This window comes from Camellia sinensis, chromosome 13, assembly GCF_055761805.1.
Source record: "Camellia sinensis isolate YWXY chromosome 13, ASM5576180v1, whole genome shotgun sequence".
Classification (NCBI taxonomy): domain Eukaryota; kingdom Viridiplantae; phylum Streptophyta; class Magnoliopsida; order Ericales; family Theaceae; genus Camellia; species Camellia sinensis.
Window position 1 is genome coordinate 43,345,508 of NC_138973.1, and position 22,276 is coordinate 43,367,783.

A 22,276-nucleotide genomic window follows, 5' to 3' on the forward strand; every position below is an offset into this window, starting at 1 on the left:
ATGGGTATGCTTTAAGATCTGGTTGTTTTTTTTTAATGGAAAGCTTATTTTTGGGTTTTGAAATTTCTGAAAAAAAGAATGCCCAAAAAGCAATATGCTTATATATTGTGTAAAAAAAAATAAAAAATAAAAATAAAAATAAAAAAATCAAGGTGCAAAAATATGTTTGCCAAGCATGGCGTAAAGACAAAAAAAAAAAAAAAGATTCTTTATTATCTTTATTAATTGTTAATATTATCCATAAGTTGTCGTGAGTCATCAATATTATCCAAAAGGACCAAATATTCCTGAACACGTGATGCGAAGCAGGGTCGAAGAAATGACAGTATGCATGTCTGAGAAATTTAAAATTTCTCATACACGCAAGGGGTAAATGTAAGAGGGGCTAATTTGAGCCCACTAAATTATTTAGGCCCAATAGCCCAAGATTAGTGGGCCCGAATTTATCGCAAGTCCAAGAATCGGTGGGCCCAGATTTATCGCCATCAAACGGATTGAATCGCTCTAAGCCTCGAAAGGGTTCGGATCCATGAACCTAGAGACTTACTCAGGCCCGGACTCGAAAGGGTATTAGGCAAGCCTAGAGATCCGAGGCACTCGGACTCGAAAGGGTTCGGATCCACGAACCTAGAGGTCCGAAATACTTGGCTTCGAACGGATTCAGACGTAATCTAGAAGTCGCTCCGTTAATGAGTCCCAGAACACTTGCGGGCTCGGAGCTTTCCGGGATCTACGCACCAGAACTATGGGCGTAATGGAGTTCGAACAAAGGACCCGATCCCGAGGACGGTGAGTGGAGACAAATTCACTCTTCGGTTAAACTAGCCTATACCCGGGTCGAGGTGGCACGACCCCGGGGGGTCCATGAGACTCGGCAATATTTTGCGGCAGGACGTCCTCTGGGACTACCCCTGACCCTTTGGGATGATTGGGGATCATTGGTTAGGTGTGGCTAAGAAGAAGGGTTCGCCGAGGGATTGATCTCCTCTTCGGGGTTTTCTCATCCTCGGAGAAGTCACCTCCTCGGAGAGGTCACCTCCTCGGACAAGGTGGTTAGAGAGAATATCCCCCATGTGCCTTGCACATGGGCTCCATCCTACATCATGAGGTGCCTATAAATAGCACCCACCCATAGCTTTACAAGGGATGGATTTTGGAGATTTTTAACTCTTGGGAAAGAACTAATTTCCCTTCTCCATTATCAACCTTGAGAGTGAAAGTGGGAGATCCCTGGGAGAGCCTTGCCATTATTCTCTCTCTAGCCATTTTGCCTTCTTCTTCACCCAATCTCTTATCTCCATCATCTCCTTTGTTTTTTTTGTGTTCCTAAGTTGAGATTATTGAAGAATCTAAGCCTCTCATCATATTCTAGAGAATTCGAAGTTGTTCTTCAAGAATCTTCGAAGATCTTCGAATTTTCCAACTCCTTTCTTGAACCCTCTCCTACACTTACAATCATGTATAAAGTAGCAAGTGCATCCGAATACCTAGTGATCACCGGGGTTGGCATCCCCGACATAAAAATCGCGGAAAAGGCATGGGTTCTTCCTGGCCAATGCTGTGCAATCTTCGACGTGTCGCCTGTAAATTACACCTTCAACGTCCAAGCCATGAGTGCTGAGAAACTTGCTTTCGTTCTGCCGGCAGTCTTCACTGTTGGCCCTCGTATTGCCGACAATGCCAGCCTCCTTAAATAGAGTTCAGATCCCCTCCTTGAGCCCCCTCCTTCATTCCCTCCTTGCACGGGCCTTCGGGTCCACTTTGAGACCCAGTTTTGATAATTCGAACTGTTCATATTTTTAGATTTATTCAGTATATTATACCTGTAAAAAATCAAGTTGATCGGATATCAGAAAGTATGCGTTCAGAAAATTGGGACTACAAACTATTTTTTAATAAACAGTTTTCCGAACACATACTTTATGATATTCGATCAACTTGATTTTTTTACAAGTATGATATACTGAATAAATCTAAAAATATGAACGGTTCGGATTATCAAAATTGGGCCTCAAAGTGGGCCCGAAGGCTCTGCAAGGAGGGAATGAAGGACCGAAATAAAGGGGAGGATCCCAATTCCCTTAAATATGCCAAACTCGTCTCTCCCCATGACAAGCTCTCTAGCCTTGTCAAAGACCTCGTCCAAGGCATCATCGAAGGTAATTAATAATGTTGCAAATTACGCTACAAAATTTTAAATAAAGAATTATGTGAGATTCTGAGTTGTATTTTAAAGCAATATTTGTCTTCTAGTTTTTTTTTTTTTTTTTATCAGCAAAGAAAAATTTCATTAACAGCATGAAATTAAGAGTACAGGTAGATGAAGTGCACCGAGAGAGATTCAGAAAGTACAAAGTACCCCTACTACTGCTACTCACACCCAAACAACCAACCCCTCAGCCTCACAAATTTTTTAAAAGATAAAATAAAAAACAAAAGTTAAGAAGAACTTAACTCAACAAAATCCATGAAACCCCACAAACTTCCCCCACAAAATCCAATTAATGCACATCACATATGTAAAACGCCCCAACTGAGCAGAACACCCACTAACAGAACACCCAACCGGAAGAACACCCACTACTAGAACATCCAATTAACCCAATTAATACTCTCCAAACAGAACACCCCCTAACAAGCTTCGAACACCCATAGCAACCTAATACACCCCAGGACAAACAACCAACCAAAACACCCATTGTACAAATCTTCTACTCCGGACCAAACTCCACACACCCACTGCAGAAGCTCCATGTTACCAACCCGAACACCGAGAAATGTTCCTCCAGGTGCAGCCCAGCACACTGCTCTTACAGCTAAGTGGTTCCATCCTTTCAATACCTTTCTTTGTCCTTAAGCTCCAGCTTAAGAATCTTCTCAACCACACCCTCTTCTTGCCCACAGAAATTAATTCCCAACTCTTTTCGTAATTTGACAGTGGCCTGCGCTTCCTTGAGAAGATAGCTATGCGTGCTTGATTCCCCCTCGAACAGCTCAGAGTTTGCAAGGGTCACTGCTGCTGGCCTCAAAATAACCGATTTGGAGGGAAGCCTACCGAAAGCTGCAGATTGGTGACCATAAGGTCGAGCAAACCGAGAAAAGCCTTCCATCTGAACCTTCTTTTTCCAGCTTTCTTGGTCGACCCATTTGGGTTGAGGAAGGAAGCAGGACAATGAACAGGGCCTTGATCATGTAACCTCAAAGTGCCTTACCCATTAGAACCAGCAGTTAAGAGAGGCCCAGGTAACAAAGGACCTCGAACTCTTTGCTCATTATTCGGAGAGCCCAAAACAACCTCCAGATTAATTCCAGGCCCAAAACCATCTACCGACCCGCTGAGACTTTTGAACAAACCAGTTTCAGAATCGTGCTCAACACACCTCAATGAATGGTCATCTCTCTTTGGGTAGGGTGCAGAATCCTCCATCATTGCTTCTTTCCCACCTATCACAATAGGTCTGCTGACCTCCACATCACATCGAGTCTCCTCAACAACTGTGTCCACCGCCTCTGAACAGTTGCATTGAGACAGCTCCTTCCTTTGTGCCTCTTCAATAGAGGAAGGTAACACAGCATCAACCAAGGCAAACTTATTTGCCACTAAACCAACATCGTCCTTCCTCTTGCAGACCCCATCTGTGGAGTCTTTTTCCTCAGCTCTGCTTAATTCCACTTTGGAGCTGCTATTGCAATCACCCAGCCCACTTTTTCTCATCCCAGTACTCTCCATTGGATTGGCATAATGTTCTTCACAAACAAAAATTGGGTGTAATTTACCCTTGCATTCCAGATGAATGGTTTTATTAATGAGCTCCATGCATGTTGTAACCACTTTAATTCTGGAGTATGAAAAAGACTTTGGTTGGCTAAGATCACCCTCCAAATGAAGAACTGACCCCCACAAAGCTCCAATGTTATTAAGGTTGCTCCTATTCCAGAGGTTAAGAGGAATACCAAGACATTTCAACTAAACACATCTCTCTTGGACTATTTGGATTCCTGGCCTCCATTCCAAAATAAACTTACTCCAGTCTTTAAACCAGTCCTTGATCTTCTGAATATTTGATTGAAGCTCGTCCTGGGATTTGAAAGTCAAGATAGCATCCCTGCCGCCCCCTTGTCTGACCACCACTTGATCTAACCCAATATCCTTCAAAGCAGATCTGATACTGTTAATGGAGAAATCCGAATTGAGCTTGATAATTATGCTTTCGTAAAGCCACCCGTGACCATCTTCATTGGCTTTGACGGTCATGCTAGCTTTAACATCCACCATGTTCGAGTCCCCTTGTAGTACCTCTGCATATGATTTGTGGCCAAAAAACTTGGTTGTAACTTTACCTCTGTTTGGGTTAAAGTCTTCTCTGATGACCTGGGGCCTTCTCATGCTAAGCACACTCCTGTCATGAGTTGCATACTTGACTGCAAGTATCTCATCATCCACCAAAAGTCCATTAGTTTTCTGGACTGCCATGTCTGATGCAACATGACAGTCGAATCTCACAAAACCGAATCTTGAATTCGTCGCTTTTCTTCTTTTGAAAGGGATGAAGACATCTTTGACTACACCAAACTTATTGAAGAGTTTGAACAAAGACTTTGCATCGAAAGAACTTGGGATATTGTCCACGAACACAGTAAACAGACCACTCCTTTCGTCATAGCCCCGAGATCCACCTCCTCGCCTTTGATTCACAACCGGGATCCAACCACCATTTCTTCCTTGCTCCATTGAATCATTGAGTTCACTGAGTTATCTTCTTTTGAATTAATTTTGCAAGTATTTCAGGTAACCCTTTGGAAGGTTATATGTATTCCCAACATTTTACCAGCCTTACACAGATTTGTTTATCATCACATAACAATTTTAGTGGTCAATTATCCCATGCTGGCGGGTAAACTTGACACAACATGCTTATTTGGACATTTCAAAAAATATTTCTCTTCTACTCACATTTTTTTTTTAATTTTTTTATTATTTTCTTATGTTCATTGATTACTTGATTCATCATTTTTATCGTTGACAATTAGAGAATTAATGTCACACACATGCACACATATATATATTTATCATCATTTTGTATCACTGCGCTATGTTTATATTTATGTATTTTTCATATCTAAATCCCCAACGAGTAATCTTCTATGAACAGAAAAATTGTAGAAAACTATTATATATATTGAATGTTCTATTTTATTATAAGAGTTTGTCTTAAAAATATAAGCTCGTCATTATGAACATAAATTCTCACTGAAGTTATGCTATAAAAAAAATGTACAGAATTATATGGCAACATGGTAAGCCTACCTCATTAAAAAAAGAACCCATCAAATTGACTGTTAATTGTATTAACGTTACTGTCATATTATTCTGGTGGTATATTCTGATTTGTATTGTACATATTTTCTGTAAAAATATCTTTTTCCTTCTCACTATCATATCATTCTAAAAGTAAAATTATGTATGAATTTTGGGTAAGAATAGTTTTTTCATTCCCAACAGGTGAAACACGTGTGCTAGCTGCCTCAATGACCATGGAGGAGATCTTCAGAGGAACCAAAGAGTTCAAACAAGAAGTTTTTGAGAAAGTTCAACTTGAACTTAACCAATTTGGGCTTTTAATCTACAATGCCAATGTTAAACAACTTGTTGATGTTCCTGGACACGAGTACTTTTCATACTTGGGTCAAAAAACACAAATGGAGGCTGCTAACCAAGAAAAAATCGATGTTGCCGAGGCAAAAATGAAAGGAGATATAGGGGCTAAGCTTCGAGAAGGACAAACGCTTCAAAACGTGGCGAAAATTGATTTGGATACGAAGATTATATCGACACAGAGGCAAGGAAAGGGAAAGAAACAGGAAATTAGGGTTAAGACCGAAGTGAAAGTTTTTGAGAATCTAAGGGAGGCTGAGGTGGCAGAGGCTAATGCTGAGCTGGCAAAGAGAAAGACCGGGTGGGCCAGAGAAGCGCAAGTGGCAGAGGTGGAGGCGATGAAGGCAGTGGCACTTTGGGATGCAGAGTTGCAGTGGGAGGTGGAGATTATGAATGGGTTGACTCGGACGGAGAAGATTAAGGCTGAGTTCTTGAGTAAAGCTACTGTTGAGCATGAAATCAAGGTGTGTAATTTACAGTGTGCATTTTTATTCAGGTTTAAAAGTTAAACTCATTTTTTAGATTAAGTGATGTGTTAAGAAAATGATTAATTGATAATTAAAAATATTTAATTATTAAGCAATCATCTTTTTGTATATCATTTTTCATTTAGAATTTATGTTATGTACGTTTGGAAAAATGTAGTAGTTAAATTTGGCCACGGTAATATTATGAAAATATAATTTTATTCCAAAAAAAAAGAAGAAAAAATAGTATACCGTTAAAAATTTTCAGAAAGTTACCTCCGACAGTGAAATTTTGAACAAAAATCAATAAAAGTTTATCAACCGAAGTCGGTAGACATAGGGTTCGTTTGGGAAGGGCTCTTCCGGGCTTTTTGAGCCGTAAAAGACAGAATAGGCTCTTTGAGCCACAACAGACAAAACATCACATCCAACCCATAATCATTACACTATTCTCTCACAAAAAAAGTCAAAAAAGCCAAAAAGCCCTTCTCAAACCAAGCTTTTGAGCCCAGGCTCAAATAGCCAAAAAAGCCAAAAAGCTAAAAAGTCAACCCACTTCCCAAACGGAGGCATAAACATTTTAAATATTTTTTGTAAATAAAAAAAAAAAAACCTTTAGGACACTTTAATAATAACATTTTGTTGAAGTAATTTGATAATTAAATTAAAAAAATTCTTACTTTAAAAAATAAATAAGTAAATAAAAGGGAAAATTACAAACACCCCCTCAAGGTTTGGTAAAAATATAAATTTCTTCCGCGGTTTGAGAAATTACACCCTGCCCCTGAGGTTTATATTTTCATAACAAATTGCTCTCTGAGATTTTTATTTTCATACAGATTCCCCCATAATTTCCCCTAATTTGTTATGAAAATTTGACCCTCAAAGAGTAATTTGTAATTTCTCAAACCTTAGAGAAGAATTTGTATTTTTACCAAATCTCGAGGAGGTGTTTGTAATTTGTCCTAAATAAAATATGTATAAATAGTAAGTCAAAATCAATTGGCGTGATTATGACATCCTGAGCTTGTCACGCTATTAAAAAAAATTGAGTTTTAAATTACAATGTTCACAGTAATAGCTTCGTTTGACCACGCAAACACACAATTTGATCTGATCTTGACTTTGAGTAATTTGACCATCAAGTTATAGTATCTTTAACAAAGGAGTTATTTAGAATATTTAAAACATTTTATCATTCTTTATTTTAATTAGTTATATTTGAAGGGGAAAAAAATTAAGTTTTCTTGGAGCAAGGTGCTACTTCACTTATTAATCAGTATATTTTATATTATTTTCTAAAATATTAATATAAAGGTAATGTGTGATATTGTTTAGACTAATAAATATTAATTTGTATTACTTGAGACTTGTTTTAGAGCACTTTGGGAAAGAAAAAGCCTCTGGTTTTTTGGTTAAAATAGTCAAAAATAAATAAATAAAATAAATTTTTTAATCTAATAAGACAAAATATCACATGTAACCGATAACCATTATATTTTTTCTCTCATAAAAGTCAAAAAAATAAAAAAGCTCATTTCAAACGAGATTTTTCCAGACTAAAATAATCAAAAAGTTAAAAAATTAAAAAAACTAACCCATATCCCAAATCAACACTTAGAAGATCAACGAGTTGGTTTGGGATTGAATTTTTTAATCACTTTTTCCAAGAGCTAAATGTTTTTTTTAATCACTTTTTCCAGAGCTAAATGTTTAATTTATTTTTTGAAATCTTTTTATTAATTTTTTGTTTTGTTTTGTTTTGTTTTATTTTTATTTTTATTTTTAGTAAAAAAATTCATATTTTAAGCTTTTATTTATTTATTTTTTTTCATTACACCTCATCTAAAAAGTTTAAAAAAAATAATTAATTAAATATGACAAAAAGTTTACTAGAGACAAAAGAACACAAAAACCAAACAACTTTTGAGTTTCAAAGTCAAATGGATGGAATGTGTTAAAAAATTACTAAAAGAGATTTTCACGTTTTTTTTTTTTTTTTTTTTTTGGAGAAAAAATATTACAGGCTTAAGAATGCCAAGCACACACAAAATGTCAAATCATAGGTTGGAGTGTCTTACAGATAGAGTTTGGATATATATATATACTAGCATATCACATGTGCTATGCACAAATTGTATTTATAATTATTTATATATATGAATTGTGATTTTTAAATGTTTACTGTTTTTTTTTAAATGTCTTCTTTTTTTCCTTTTTTATATTATATTAAAGTTTAATATTTTGATAATAATCATATGCGTTAGAATTTTCAAAGAATTAAATGTCTTTTTTTTATTATTATATTATATTAAAGTTTAATATTTTGATAATAATCATATATATGTGAATTGTGATTTTTAAATATTTATTTTTTTTAAATGTCTTCTTTTTTTCCTTTTTTATATTATATTAAAATTAATATTTTGATAATAATCATATGTGTTGGACTTTTCAAAGAATTAAATGTCTTTTTTTATTATTATATTATATTAAAGTTTAATATTTTGATAATAATCATATGTGTTGGACTTTTCAAGAATTTTTTTTATACTTGTTCTTAATGCATTAAAGTATTATTATGATGGATAATAATTATATGTGTTGGGACTTTTCAAGGAATTCATATGTGTTGGATTTCAAAAAAAAAATTTATGCTTGTTCTTAATGCAATAAAGTGTTATTATGAGGGTAAAACTTAGGAGTTGGGAGAAGTTAATAAATGCTTAGATTTTTTTTTTTTAAATCAAAAAATTAAGAAATTTAGATTGGGAGATTTGAGCTTCCACAATGCTTGGAGTTAAAAACCTCATTTTGCTTAATATATAGTATAGATAGATGTGTTAGGACTTTTCAAGAAATTCATGTGTTGGATTTCAAAGAATTTTTTTTATGCTTGTTCTCAATGCAATAAAGTGTTATTATGAGGGTAAAACTTGGGAGTTGGGAGAAGTTATTAAATGCTAAGATTTTTTTTTTAAATCAAAAAATCAAGAAATTTAGATTGGGAGATTGGAGCTCCCACAAGGCTTGAGGTTAAAAACTCCATTTTGCTTAATATATAGTATAGATAATAAGGGAGAAGGGTATTTGAAAATGTCTAATTTATCTTAGAGATATATTTTGATCCAGTGGTTTAAATTGTCTCATCTCAGCTTCAATGGTTGAGATGTCTTTATTTCCAGCCCAAATGCTCTTTGAGCATCAACGGTTGAGATGAATTACCATCAAGATCTAATGGTCAGAAAATCTCTCTCTCTGATTTCAATTTTGAACTCTCTCTCTCTCTCTTCTCTCCGTCATAGGTACTCATCTCCTCCCTTTTTGATTTCAATTTTGAACTCTCTCTCTCTCTCTCTCTCTCTCTCTCTCTCTACCTGCATCGGAGCCCATCCCATGTGACGACCACCGACCATCGCGACGCTGACGACCACCGACCACCTCTCCTCTGTGTGTAAAACTCCAATGCATCCAAACCCTAAAATTCTTTCCCGTGATAAGATAGGTATTTGGAAAATATGATGGGCATTTGCTTCTTATTCAGATTTATCAGATTTCTACTTTGAGATTTAGAATCCTTCAGATGGACAGGGATTACAGCAGTTGGATTGTGAAGTACCGGGTCAATTTTAGTCCCATTTTATCTTTATTCCCTGACGTAGTAAACACAACCATTACTAGATTCTGTAAATTTTACGTGCTCTGTTATTACTAGGGAGCAAATGAAAAAGATTTTACTCTGGTTTTAGTTGTTCCTGGCAAAGTTATTTCTTATGATCTCAACTCCAAAACATTGAAGGAGCTTCGAGATTGTTTGCCAGAGGATCTTGAAAATTGGGAAGCATCTTGGTAATATGTATCCATTCATTGAAAGCCTATCACATGTTTGATCAATGTCCTACATGTTTCAGCAGATAAGTCCCTCAAAAAACTCTTCTAAATTTCTATCTTCTTAAAAGTTTTAGTTAGTTTCTTGGTATGTGATGCTACTACTATTTTCTTTTAATTTATAGATTCTGTTTTAAGCTTGCATTAGAAATAAATTCTTCATTGATCAATTAAGGCCGAAATACAATTGATGTGTATAGTTCATTCCACAGTTTACTTCCCTTGCCTGCAGTTCTAGAGGCTAGAGAGTATCAGCTTGATTATCACTTTTGAAAGTGCTTTATGTTAGAGCCCTGTTTTGACCTCTATTATACATTAACTCAAGTATCACTTAGATTGTTTTGATTGCTAAAGAGATTATGTTGGACTCATTCACTCCATGGTCAGTAGCGGAACTATAGAGGGATTGGTGGGAGCCACGACGCTGCCCATTTTCTATCTAAATCTCTCATATACAGGTTAGGAATTTTATGATACATATCCCTTCAAAAGTATGTACCATATCCCTCAATTATGAAAATTTGTGGTTTTAGTTATAAATCATGTTGGTACTTAGTTATGAGCTTTGTGCCGATCAAATTTATAATAAAGTTGGTTATGAGATTTTTATTAGGACTTAAATTAGTTTTCGTTATGATATCTTTTTTTAATATTTGGTTATGAATCCAAGTTGCCTTATGTGAGGGTTTGTGGTGTTTTGCTATGAATTGAAAGTGATCTTGGTTATGGATTTTTTATTATGATTCAAATTGGTTGTAGTCATGAATCTTTGTGGTTAAAATTTTAGGTACAAACCATACGCACCTTTGAACGGTGTCTATAGTGTCACTTTCTTACAGTTTAATATATATTTCCGATAGAAGCTAATACAATAGGCATCATTCCCATAATTTCTTAAATCTTTCTAGCAGGAAAGACTGTGTACACACCTCTCAAAAGGTTTCTACCATATGCACCTTATAATTAAAGAAGAAAATTGTATAACTTTATATTTAAAAAAAAAAATCATGAGCGAACATCACAACTAAAGAAGAAAATTTTTTATAACTAAAGAAGAAAATGGCATAACTAAGGTGTGTATGGTAGAATTCTCCAATGCAATTATTATCAGCATTATTGTCTTTGTTTATTCTTGGCTTTCCTACTTCGGTCTTCTATGGACTCAAAGTTTCTCAAGGACTCAAAATTTTGTATTTCTATGTTTATTCTTTTGTGGGTATTTTTAGTTTCTTTAGTTTCTGCTAGCAATGGAAGTTTATTCAGTGATTCAGATCATTTGGCTTTTTTTTTATGATAAATTGTTTGTGCTTTTACGACAAATTGTTTGTGCACTTTGATTAGCTTTCTCTGATTACTAATCCAAATCAAAATTCAATTTATATCTTTATAACAGGGAAATTATGGTGCAGATTTCTTCTATTGTTTTTGGTATTCATTAGCTTTCGCTCTCATGTAAAATTTTAAATTTTGTGTTGATTTCTTCTATTGTTTTTGGTATTCATTTTTTGTTACTCTAATTTTTTTGGATGTCTTCTGTTTTGCTGTCATGTAAAAGTAAACTTTGTGTTGATTTCTTTAATTGCTGCCATGTACATCCCAACTATCTTGGATTCTATTATTTGGACTCTTTGGCTTGCTAGAAATGAATGAATCTTCAACCACAAACAACCAGTTTGGTGCGAAATCGTGGAATTTATCAAAATTAGAATTGTATTTTGGGTGAAAGGGTGGGCCAATCTGTAACGCCCTCAAAATATACCCATAAATCATTCAACAATAGCATGCTTAAACATAAGAGAATAAGGCATAAATATATTCCATCAGAGTAGTCTTTACAAAATGTATTACATGTTGACATCAAAAGTAAATGCCCTATGGGCTTATTACTTTCCAAGTCAACACTTGGTTACAAAAAGAGAGTGCTAACTCTATACAAAGAAAGCCCTTGGCTAGATATACATGTAATACAACAAAACAACAAAAGAATCTAACAGCCTCAAGCCTCCCAAGCTACGTCCTTGGAGGTGGCATGCTACATGTACCTGAAAATAAGGTCCCATATAGGGTGAGCCATAGCCCAGTAGAAATATACTAAACCAACTATAAACAATGACTAAAATGATAGCATTCGATAGATGGTTCACACTTATACTCCAACTCATGCCATATTACATTTTCCATTCCTTACTCAACTTTAAGTTCGAAAACAAGACTCAGAACCTGGCCAAGCAATTTAATGAGGTTATATCTCATTACTAAAATACTTTCGCAATTCATGATGGATACACATTTTGGTGCTGTATCAATAACACATAAAACCACCTCCATACTTCACAAATGATACACATTTTAGTGTTGTATCAATATAACAAAAATACTTCCATACTTCACATATGATACACATTGTAGTGCTGTATCAATGGAAAACAACTTCTGGTTTAGAGGTCCATCCCCTATCTTCCCCTAAACCGCGGAGTACATCCCCTATCTCCTCCCACACAACCTAGTGCATATAAACAATTATCATGCACACAATCAATCAATACATAAGGTTAATGTATTATTCCAACCATCATATTCAATGACACATTCCATTGATTAGTTTTAGTTTGCTTAATCATCATACATTGTCTACAACAATCAAGACTATCTTCCACCGATAGCCCAAAGCAGTTATCTCTAAACAGGAAATAAATGCATCAAATGGATAACATATCAACATTTGTCTAGGTGAGCGATAAATTAATCCAACTCCACCCTTTAATTCCATACCTTTCTGATTTGAATATTTCCTATTCAATTTCTCATTTCCCAAAATTAATTATACAAATTAATTTATCAATAATTAGGGCTTTTTCCCATAATTACAATACCAACCCTAAGGTTCCATTTTCATCAATAATCCAACACCGAGTCCATTTTCCAATGTATTACATATATAAAGGTTTATATGTTTGAAACCCCATCTTTTGAAAAATTACACAATGACCCCAAACTTTCACAAAATTACCCAACGACCCCCAACATATCAAAATGCCAAAATTCAAAGACAAAGCTCATAAGATAGAGTAGGATATCCCTACCTCGAAGTTAGAGCTCAAATTGAGAAGGAGACCAAACTCAAAGTGCTCCAAATTCCAAACTTTTCGGATCAAAACAATGCCCTCGACGATCAACACACCTTTTGCAAAGACAACAAGGTAGTGGGACACTCTAGCTAGATCAAACCCTAGTGAGAAGGGAGATTCTAGAGAGAGGAGCTCTCAAAATCGATTTTGGGAAAGTAAGAGAGAGAGAGGAAGTGTAAAAAGTGATTCAAAAATGCCCAGCTGCCAACTGATATACGTATGACCCGCTCGAGCGAAGAATAGAACGCTCGAGCGTCTAGCACAAAAATCTGGACACGCTCGAGCGCAAGAATGCCCGCTCGAGCACCAAGACACAAGAATAAAATACATCCGCTTGAGCGCGAAAACCAGTTCGCTCGAGCGTAGATTTCCCCCTCCCAGAACTTTCACAGACAAAGCACTACCCGCTCGAGCGTGAAAAACACACATGCATAAGTTTTGCAAGGACACGAAATACTGGGAGTGTGTAAACCCCGCTCACGCGCAATAAGACCCGTTCGAGCGGTAAACCAAAAATGAAACTCCGCTCGAGCGCCGAAACGCCCGCTCGAGTGTAACACCAAAATTCTGGGCAACAACACTTGAGACCAAAACTCAACCTACCTGTTCGAAACACGCCCGACATATCCTAAAACTCAAACATATGGAATTAAAGGATGACAACAAGATACACAACCACCAACTCCACGAAACCCAAGTCCGGAATACAACAAATACAGATGGGAAAACCGAGATCGCTATAACCTTCCCCTCTTAAAGAATTTCGTCCCCGAAATTAAATACAAGTTTTTCAAAAACGAGATTTTCTCAATTCTTAACATCATTAAAGTGTGAAATTTAACAACTCGACCCATTACCGGTCATCTCATCTCTTCTCAAGAGGCAATTTACAACATTTTCCACAACATGCATTATAGATAGGCATTCCCTGAAATTCCACAGATTTCAATACCACTTTCCACAATTTTATATCATATTCAATATTCATGATATATTTCCATTTCTACAATACATTCAACATATGCAATGTTACATTAAACTTCCATTTTGAGGCAAGTTCCAAAACATACTTCCATAAATCAAAACATATACAATGTTTTACAACTTAAGACATATATAATGCTCTTAAAGTTCGACAATATTACAAAATTACCAATGCATGGTTATACATCCACAAACAGGTCAGGATATTTCTCACGGACTTCCAACTCATGTTCCCAAGTGGCCTCCTCCACTCCGTGATGTTTCCACAAAACCTTTACCAAGGGAATGGTCTTGCCTCGCAAGACTTGATCCCGCCTATCCAAGACCCGAACCGGTCTCTCCTCATACGAGGCATCCTCATCAACCTCTAAGTTGGTCCAATCCAACACATGGGACGGATCCGGCTCGTACATCTGAAGCATACTAACATGAAACACGTCATGCACCCCGGACAACTGTGGTGGGAAAGTTAAACGGTATGCAACCTCCCCAATTCTCTCAAGGATCTCAAAGGGACCGATAAACCGAGGGGATAACTTCCCACTCTTCCCAAACCTCATCAAACCTCGCCTAGGTGATATTTTCAGAAAGACATGATTACTCGTCTCAAAAGCTAAAGGCCTCCTCCTACGGTCGGCATAACGTTTTTGGCGACTCTGGGCTGTAACAAGCCTCCTACGGATAAGCTCAACTTTCTCCGTCGTTTCCCTCACCAACTCCGGGCCCAACAAAGGTGCATCACCCACCTCGGACCAACAAACTGGAGACCTACACGGTCGGCCATACAAGGCCTCAAACGGTGCCATACTGATACTAGACTGAAAGCTGTTGTTGTAGGAAAACTCCACCAAGGGCAAGTGCCTCTCCCACGTCCCACTAAAGTCAAGGACACAACCTCGAAGCATATCCTCAAGGATCTGGATAGTACGCTCGGACTGCCCGTCAGTCTGAGGATAATAAGTCGTACTAAAGGTCAACGTAGTGCTCAAGGCACTCTGCAAACTCTGCCACAACCTAGTAGTAAAACGAGGGTTTCTATCTAAGACGATCGTCACTGGGACCCCGTGCAACCTCACTATGTCCCGAATATACAAGTCGGCAAGATGGTCTACCGAATCTCTCACGTGCATAGGGATAAAGTGCGCCGACTTAGTCAACCGGTCTACAACCACCCAAATAGCATCACTACCCTGCTGAGTCCTCGGAGGACCTACAACGAAGTCCATAGTGACATGCTCTCACTTCCACTCGGCAATAGGCAAGAGTTGCAATAAACCCGCTGGCCTTTGATGTTCGGCCTTCACTTGTTGACAAGTAAGGCACTTAGACACTAAAACTGCCACATCCTTCTTCATACCCCGCCACCAAAACTGGCGACCCAAATCTCAATACATCTTGGTGCCTCCCGGATGCACCGCAAGGCGCGAATGGTGAAACTCTCGGAGTACCTCCTCTCGACAAGACTCCGGCACAAACAAACGGTCTCGGTATCTCACACTCTGGTCGGGATACACCGTCAAACCCTTCTCAACCTTCCCATTGGAAATCCTCTCTCGGAGGGATTCTACCTCAAGGTCACCTCCCTGTGCCTCTAACACTCGAATCACCAGTGTAGGCTGTGCAATAACAGAAAACAAGGCCGTAGCCTCAACAAATTCGCCCAAAAGCAAATCAAACTCGCCAAGTGCACCCAACATCTCCTACTCCCGGATGGCTATACAAGCTACATCACTAATGGATTTTTTGCTAAGGGCATCGGCCACAACATTGGCCTTTCTCGGGTGATAGTGCAACTCAAAGTCGTAGTCCTCAATGAACTCCATCCACCTCCTCTACCTCAAATTCAAGTCCCTCTGTGTAAACAGGTACTTCAAACTCTTATGGTCCGAGAACACCTCGAACCTCTCACCATAAAGGTAGTGCCTCAAAATCTTTAAGGCAAAAATCACAGGTGCTAATTCAAGGTCATGTGTAGGGTAATTCCTCTCGTAAATTTTCAACTGACGTGAGCCATAAGCTACTACTTTCCCTCTTGCATCAACACACAGCCCAAACCCTCTCGTGAGGCATCACTGTAAATCGCATAACCAAACCTCTCTCAGGAATAATCAAAACCAGAGCGGTGGTCAATCTAACGTTCAACTCCTGGAACGACTTTTCACAAGTCTCATTCCATACAAACTTGACCCCTTTCCGCGTCAATCTAGTCAACGGCGAAGCTAGCCTGGAGAAATCCTTCACAAACTGGCGATAATACCCAGCTAATCCCAGAAAACTGTGGATCTCAAAAACACTCTTAGGTTGTGCCCAATCTTGCACTGCCTCTATCTTTGATGTATCAACAGACACCCCTTCCCCGGATACCACATGGCCAAAGAATTTAACCTCTCTTAGCCAGAATTCACACTTCCCAAACTTAGCATACAACTTATGGGCTCTAAGCAACTCAAGCACCACTCTCAAGTGTTCCTCGTGCTCCTCCTCCGAAGGTGAATAGATAAGAATGTCGTCCACGAAAACGACTACAAAACGATCTAAGAATTCCCCGAAGATCCGGTTCATCAAGTCCATAAAGATTGCCGGTGCATTGGTAAGCCCAAATGGCATCCCTAGAAACTCATAGTGGCCATACCGCGTACGGAATGCCGGCTTCGGAATATCCTCCTCCCTGACCCTCAACTGGTGGTAACCCGATCTCAAGTCTATCTTAGAGAAACAACGGGAACCCTTCAACTGGTCAAACAGGTCATCTATACGGGGCATAGGGTACTTATTCTTGACCGTAGCCCGATTTAACTTCCGGTAGCCGATACAAAGTCTCAAGGCACCATCTTTCTTTTTAGCAACGAGGGCCGGTGCTCTCCACGGTGAAACACTAGGGCGGATGAAGCCCTTATCTAGCAATTCCTGGAGCTGAATCTTCAACTCACTCAACTCGGCTGGGGCAAAACGATAAGGTGCCATAGAAATCGGCGCCATGCCGGGCACTAAATCAATAGAGAACTCGATCTCTCGGTGAGGTGGCAAACTAACGAGATCTTCGGGAAAAACATCCAAATACTCACAAACCACTCTCGGCAATACAATCTGGGTCTCATCACACTCACTACTCGTAAAGCTAGCGAAAAGACCACTAAGCTCACTCCGCCCTCGCGGATCATACACCGGTGGCAACACACTACCAACCCAATCCCCCAAGAAATGGAAACATTCCCTGCTCAAGGTACATACTGTGACCCTCTGGCGGTAGCAATCGATAACAGCCCGGTATGACGATAGCCAGTCCATACCCAAAATAACATCAAATCCCGACATAGACATAACCACAAAAGGAAACGGAAGCCGATGATCGGCGACCTCTACAACACAACCTCTACAACCTTGTTTCAAAATCAATTCACCCCCAATAGGTGATACAACACATATAGGAGATGCTAACTGTGCCAACTCCAATTCCAAAACAGATGCAAATGCAGCATATACAAAGGAAGGAGATGCATCCGTACCAATCAACACACTAGCAATCGAGTTTCAAAACAGAAAGGTACCTCTCACAACTGATGGAGCCGGTACTAGGTCCTGCGCGGTAACAGCATACACGCACCCTGTAGGCCCTTGATCCACCTGCTCACCCCTCGGAGCAAACGACTGCTGCACAGACTGGGATGACGAAGCTTCCGGATTGGCCCTCGAGGCCTGCACAGATTAAGCTGGCTGATAACTCTACGTCTGCCTAGAACCAGGCGCACCCGATGTGGCACTCAACTGTGGGCAAAACCTCTTCAGGTGCCCATGCTAACCACACTGATAACAAGACAAAGGCTGGCCTCTGCCCTGACTCTGGCCCTGAGGTCGAGCTGAAGAAGAAGCAGCTCGCTGACCTCCTCCCTTCTGCGGGCAAACCGAAGCCTTGTGGCCCAGCTAACCACACTTGTAACAGGTGAAATCTCCCTGATTGCCTCTCCCCGAGCCTGCACTCGGCACTGGAAAGGTCGATCTAGCAACACCACCCTGAGACGGCTGAGGGATAGAACCCCTCTGCCTCTTACCATCACCCTGACCATCCTGACTCCCCTTGGAGCCTCTCTGTCCCTCCTCCTTCTCCTGCATCATGATCTCCATATGGGCTGTAGCATCAACCAAATGCCCATAGTCTCGGGTCATAGAACCCCTAACTCTCATCTTGAGGCCACGCCTCAACTTCTTCTCAAACTCAATGCAACGGCGTTCGTCGGACGCCACAAGTTCAGGTGCAAACCATAGACTGGTAAAAGCAGCCTCGAACTCGCCCACCAACAAACTCAGCTGCTTGAGCTGGCAAAACTATTCTCTCAGCTTCTCTCTAACTGCTGGAGATAAATACTTCTCCTGGAAAGCCTCTACAAAAGCCTCCTACGTGCCACCAATACGGCCCCTCATGTACTTCCACCACTGACCCGCACCCCCTTTAAGCTGGAAGGATGCCAAGGTCACTTTCAATGCTCCGTCCTCGATGCCAAGCATCTTGAACGTCTTACTCATTTGCTCTAACCACTCGTTAGCCTTCAGTGGCTCCTTTGGATCCCCAATAAACTCGTCCGGATTAGACCGGAAGAACTCCCTCTTCAAGAAGGAAGGCCCTGCATCAACAACCAAGGCCTGCACTTGAGTCTGCACTGGATTCTCAGCTCTAAGAATACCCATAGACTCCCTCAAAGCATCGGCTATTCCACGGGCTAAAGCGCCCATAAGCCTCTTATCCTGCTGGCTCGGCCACATTGGCCTGGCCAACCCCCTCCTGCTGCGCCGGATTATCATCCGATAAAGGCATCTCCTACCTACCATGCCTACCACGTCTACCTCCTCGTCCTCGTCCTAACATCCTAATAAAGGTAACGAAAAAAGTTAGCACATTCACAAATGTGCCGAAGCTATAACACTCGCGTCCTAAAGCATAGACAACTGTAATTCACTCCACGTAAGCACATAAACACATAAGCACTTACGAATTTCATTTCCGGATAATGATAGTCCCGAGGCGTTACTAGAGTTCCAGTTAGAAACAGCATTGATCAAGTGCTTTTCCAACAAGACTCACAGAAACCCAAGGATCCAATCAACATCCTAGAAACTAAATCCCATACCTAAGTAGTCACATAAACATGTTATCAAATAGACACATACTGTCACACATAAGTCTCTAACAAGCGAGACAAACCCATTGTGATACTAATCACTTTCCACGTATCCAAAGTATTCAAACCCGGTACGTTCTGATACCAAGTTGTAACGCCCTCAAAATATACCCATAAATTATCCAACAATAGCATGCTTAAACATAAGAGAATAAGGCATAAATATATTCCATCAGAGTAGTCTTTACAAAATGTATTACATGTTGACATCAAAAGTAAATGCCCTATGGGTTTATAACTTTCCAAGTCAACACTTGGTTACAAAAAGAGAGTGCTAACTCTATACAAAGAAAGCCCTTAGCTAGATATACATGTAATACAACAAAACAACAAAAGAATCCAACAGCCACAAGTCTCCCAAGCTACGTCCTTGGAGGTGGCATGCTACCTGTACCTGAAAATAAGGTCCCATATAGGGTGAGCCACAGCCCAGTAGAAATATACTAAACCAACTATAAACAATGACTAAAATGATAGCATTCGATAGATGGTTCACACTTATACTCCAACTCATGCCATATTACATTTTCCATTCCTTACTCAACTTTAAGTTTGAAAACAAGGCTCAGAACCTGGCCAAGCAATTTAATGAGGTTATATCTCATTACTAAAATACTTTCGCAATTCATGATGGATACGCATTTTGGTGCTGTATCAATAACACATAAAACCACTTCCATACTTCACAATGATACACATTTTAGTGCTGTATCAATATAACAAAAATACTTCTATACTTCACATATGATACACATTGTAGTGCTATATCAATGGAAAACAACTTCTGGTTTAGAGGTCCATCCCCTATCTTCCCCAAAACCGTGGAGTACATCCCCTATCTCCTCCCACATAGCCTAGTGCATATAAACAATTATCATACACACAATCAATCAATACATAAGGTTAATGTATTATTTCAACCGTCATATTCAATGACACATTCCATTGATTAGTTTTAGTTTGTCTAATCATCATGCATTGTCTACAACAATTAAGACTATCCTCCACCGATAGCCCAAGGTAGTTATCTCTAAATAGGAAATAAATGCGTCAAATGGATAACATATCAACATTTGTCTAGGTGAGCGATAAATTAATCCAACTCCACCTTTTAATTCCATACATTTCCGATTTGAATATTTCCTATTCAATTTCTCATTTCCCAAAATTAATTATACAAATTAATTTATCAACAATTAGGGCTTTTTCCCATAATTACAACACCAATCCTAAGGTTCCATTTTCATCAATAATCCACCACCGAGTCCATTTTCCAATGTATTACATACATAAAGGTTTATATGTTTGAAACCCCATCTTTTGAAAAATTACACAGTGACCCCAAACTTTCACAAAATTACCCAACGACCCCCAACATATCAAAATGCCAAAATTCAAAGACAAAGCTCATAAGATGGAGTAGGATATCCCTACCTCGAAGTTAGAGCTCAAATGGAGAAGGAGACCAAACTCAAAGTGCTCCAAATTCCAAACTTTTCGGATCAAAACGAAGCCCTCGACGATCAACACACCTTTTGCAAAGACAACAAGGTAGTGGGACACTCTAGCTAGATCAAACCCTAGAGAGAAGGGAGATTCTAGAGAGAGGAGCTCTCAAAATCGATTTTGGGAAAGTAAGAGAGAGAGAGGAAGTGTAAAAAGTGATTCAAAAATGCCCAGCTGCCAACTGATATACGTATGACCCGCTCGAGCGGAGAATAGAACGCTCGAGCGTCTAGCACAAAAATCTGGACACGCTCGAGCGCAAGAATGCCCGCTCGAGCACCAAGACACATGAATAAAATACATCCGCTCGAGCGCGAAAACCAGTTCACTCGAGCGTAGATTTTTCCCTCCCAGAACTTTCACAGACAAAGCACTACCCGCTCGAGCGTGAAAAACACACCTGCAGAAGTTTTGCAGGGACATGAAATACTGGGAGTGTGTAAACCCCACTCGAGCGCAATAAGACCCGCTCGAGCGGTAAACCAAAAATGAAACTCCGCTCGAGCGCCGAAACGCCCGCTCGAGCGTAACACAAAAATTCTGGGCAACAACACTTGAGACCAAAACTCAACCTACCTGTTCGAAACACGCCCGACATATCCTAAAACTCAAACATATGGAATTAAAGGATGAAAACAAGATACACAACCACCAACTCCACGGAAACCAAGTCCGGAATACAACAAATATAGAAGGGAAAACCGGGATCGCTATACAATCTCTGTCATTGCAACATTAATGATTTTCTACACTCTCTAGAAGGGCTGAAATACACCAGAATTAATTTGTAGCTCTATTTTTGTTGCTTCAGTTCTGTTTTTGCTGTTTACAAAAAAAAAAGCATTGTGTTTGCTTAACAGGCTCACATTAGATAGCTTGATACTTCCTAAGAACAGTGATTGATCATTAGACAGCTTGAGGACTTCCAAACATTGAGGTAAGAATTTGATTTGTATTCTTACCAAAGCAGTGATTCATCATTGTTATTTAGTGATTATTTATTTGGTTGGTTGTCTAACTTCACTATACAAATCTAGGAAACTATCATCCATCATGCTTGCTATAGGTATGATTTGTACACTACAACAAAAAAGGTTTATGGTGACGAAAATGCGTGACGAAAAAATATTTCGTCTCCAAATATGCATGTTTTAGTGATGAAAATAAGATTTCGCCTCTAATTGTATTATTTTTAGAGACGAAAACCAAATTTCGTCACCAAATGCTTAAAATCAAATAAAACAATAGGTGGCAAAAATTTTATTCGTCTCTAAATTTTATTTTTCGTCACAAAATAATTTCCCGCCCTTGGAAAATTTGGTGGAAGATTTGGCGCCATTTTTGGGACAAAATTTGTCGTCACCATTGTAAAAAATTTTAGAGAGGAAATAATTTCGTCTCCAAATGTATTATTTTTAGAGAGGAAAACCAAATTTCATCACCAAATGCTTAAAATCAATAAAAAATACAAGA

The 22,276-nt window shown here is 38.9% G+C and overlaps 1 pseudogene across 1 annotated transcript in view; it reads left to right on the plus strand.

Annotated features, from left to right (window-relative positions):
• Positions 1 to 1,457: 1,457 nt before the first annotated feature.
• LOC114274933 (uncharacterized) overlaps positions 1,458 to 22,276 on the plus strand; it is a 267,609-nt pseudogene continuing 246,790 nt past the window's right edge. Inside the window, exons 1-3 of the transcript XR_014348772.1 lie at positions 1,458 to 1,698; positions 2,064 to 2,159; positions 5,504 to 6,120. The product of XR_014348772.1 is annotated as an uncharacterized LOC114274933 (transcript). The remainder of the gene's footprint in view (positions 1,699 to 2,063; positions 2,160 to 5,503; positions 6,121 to 22,276) is intronic.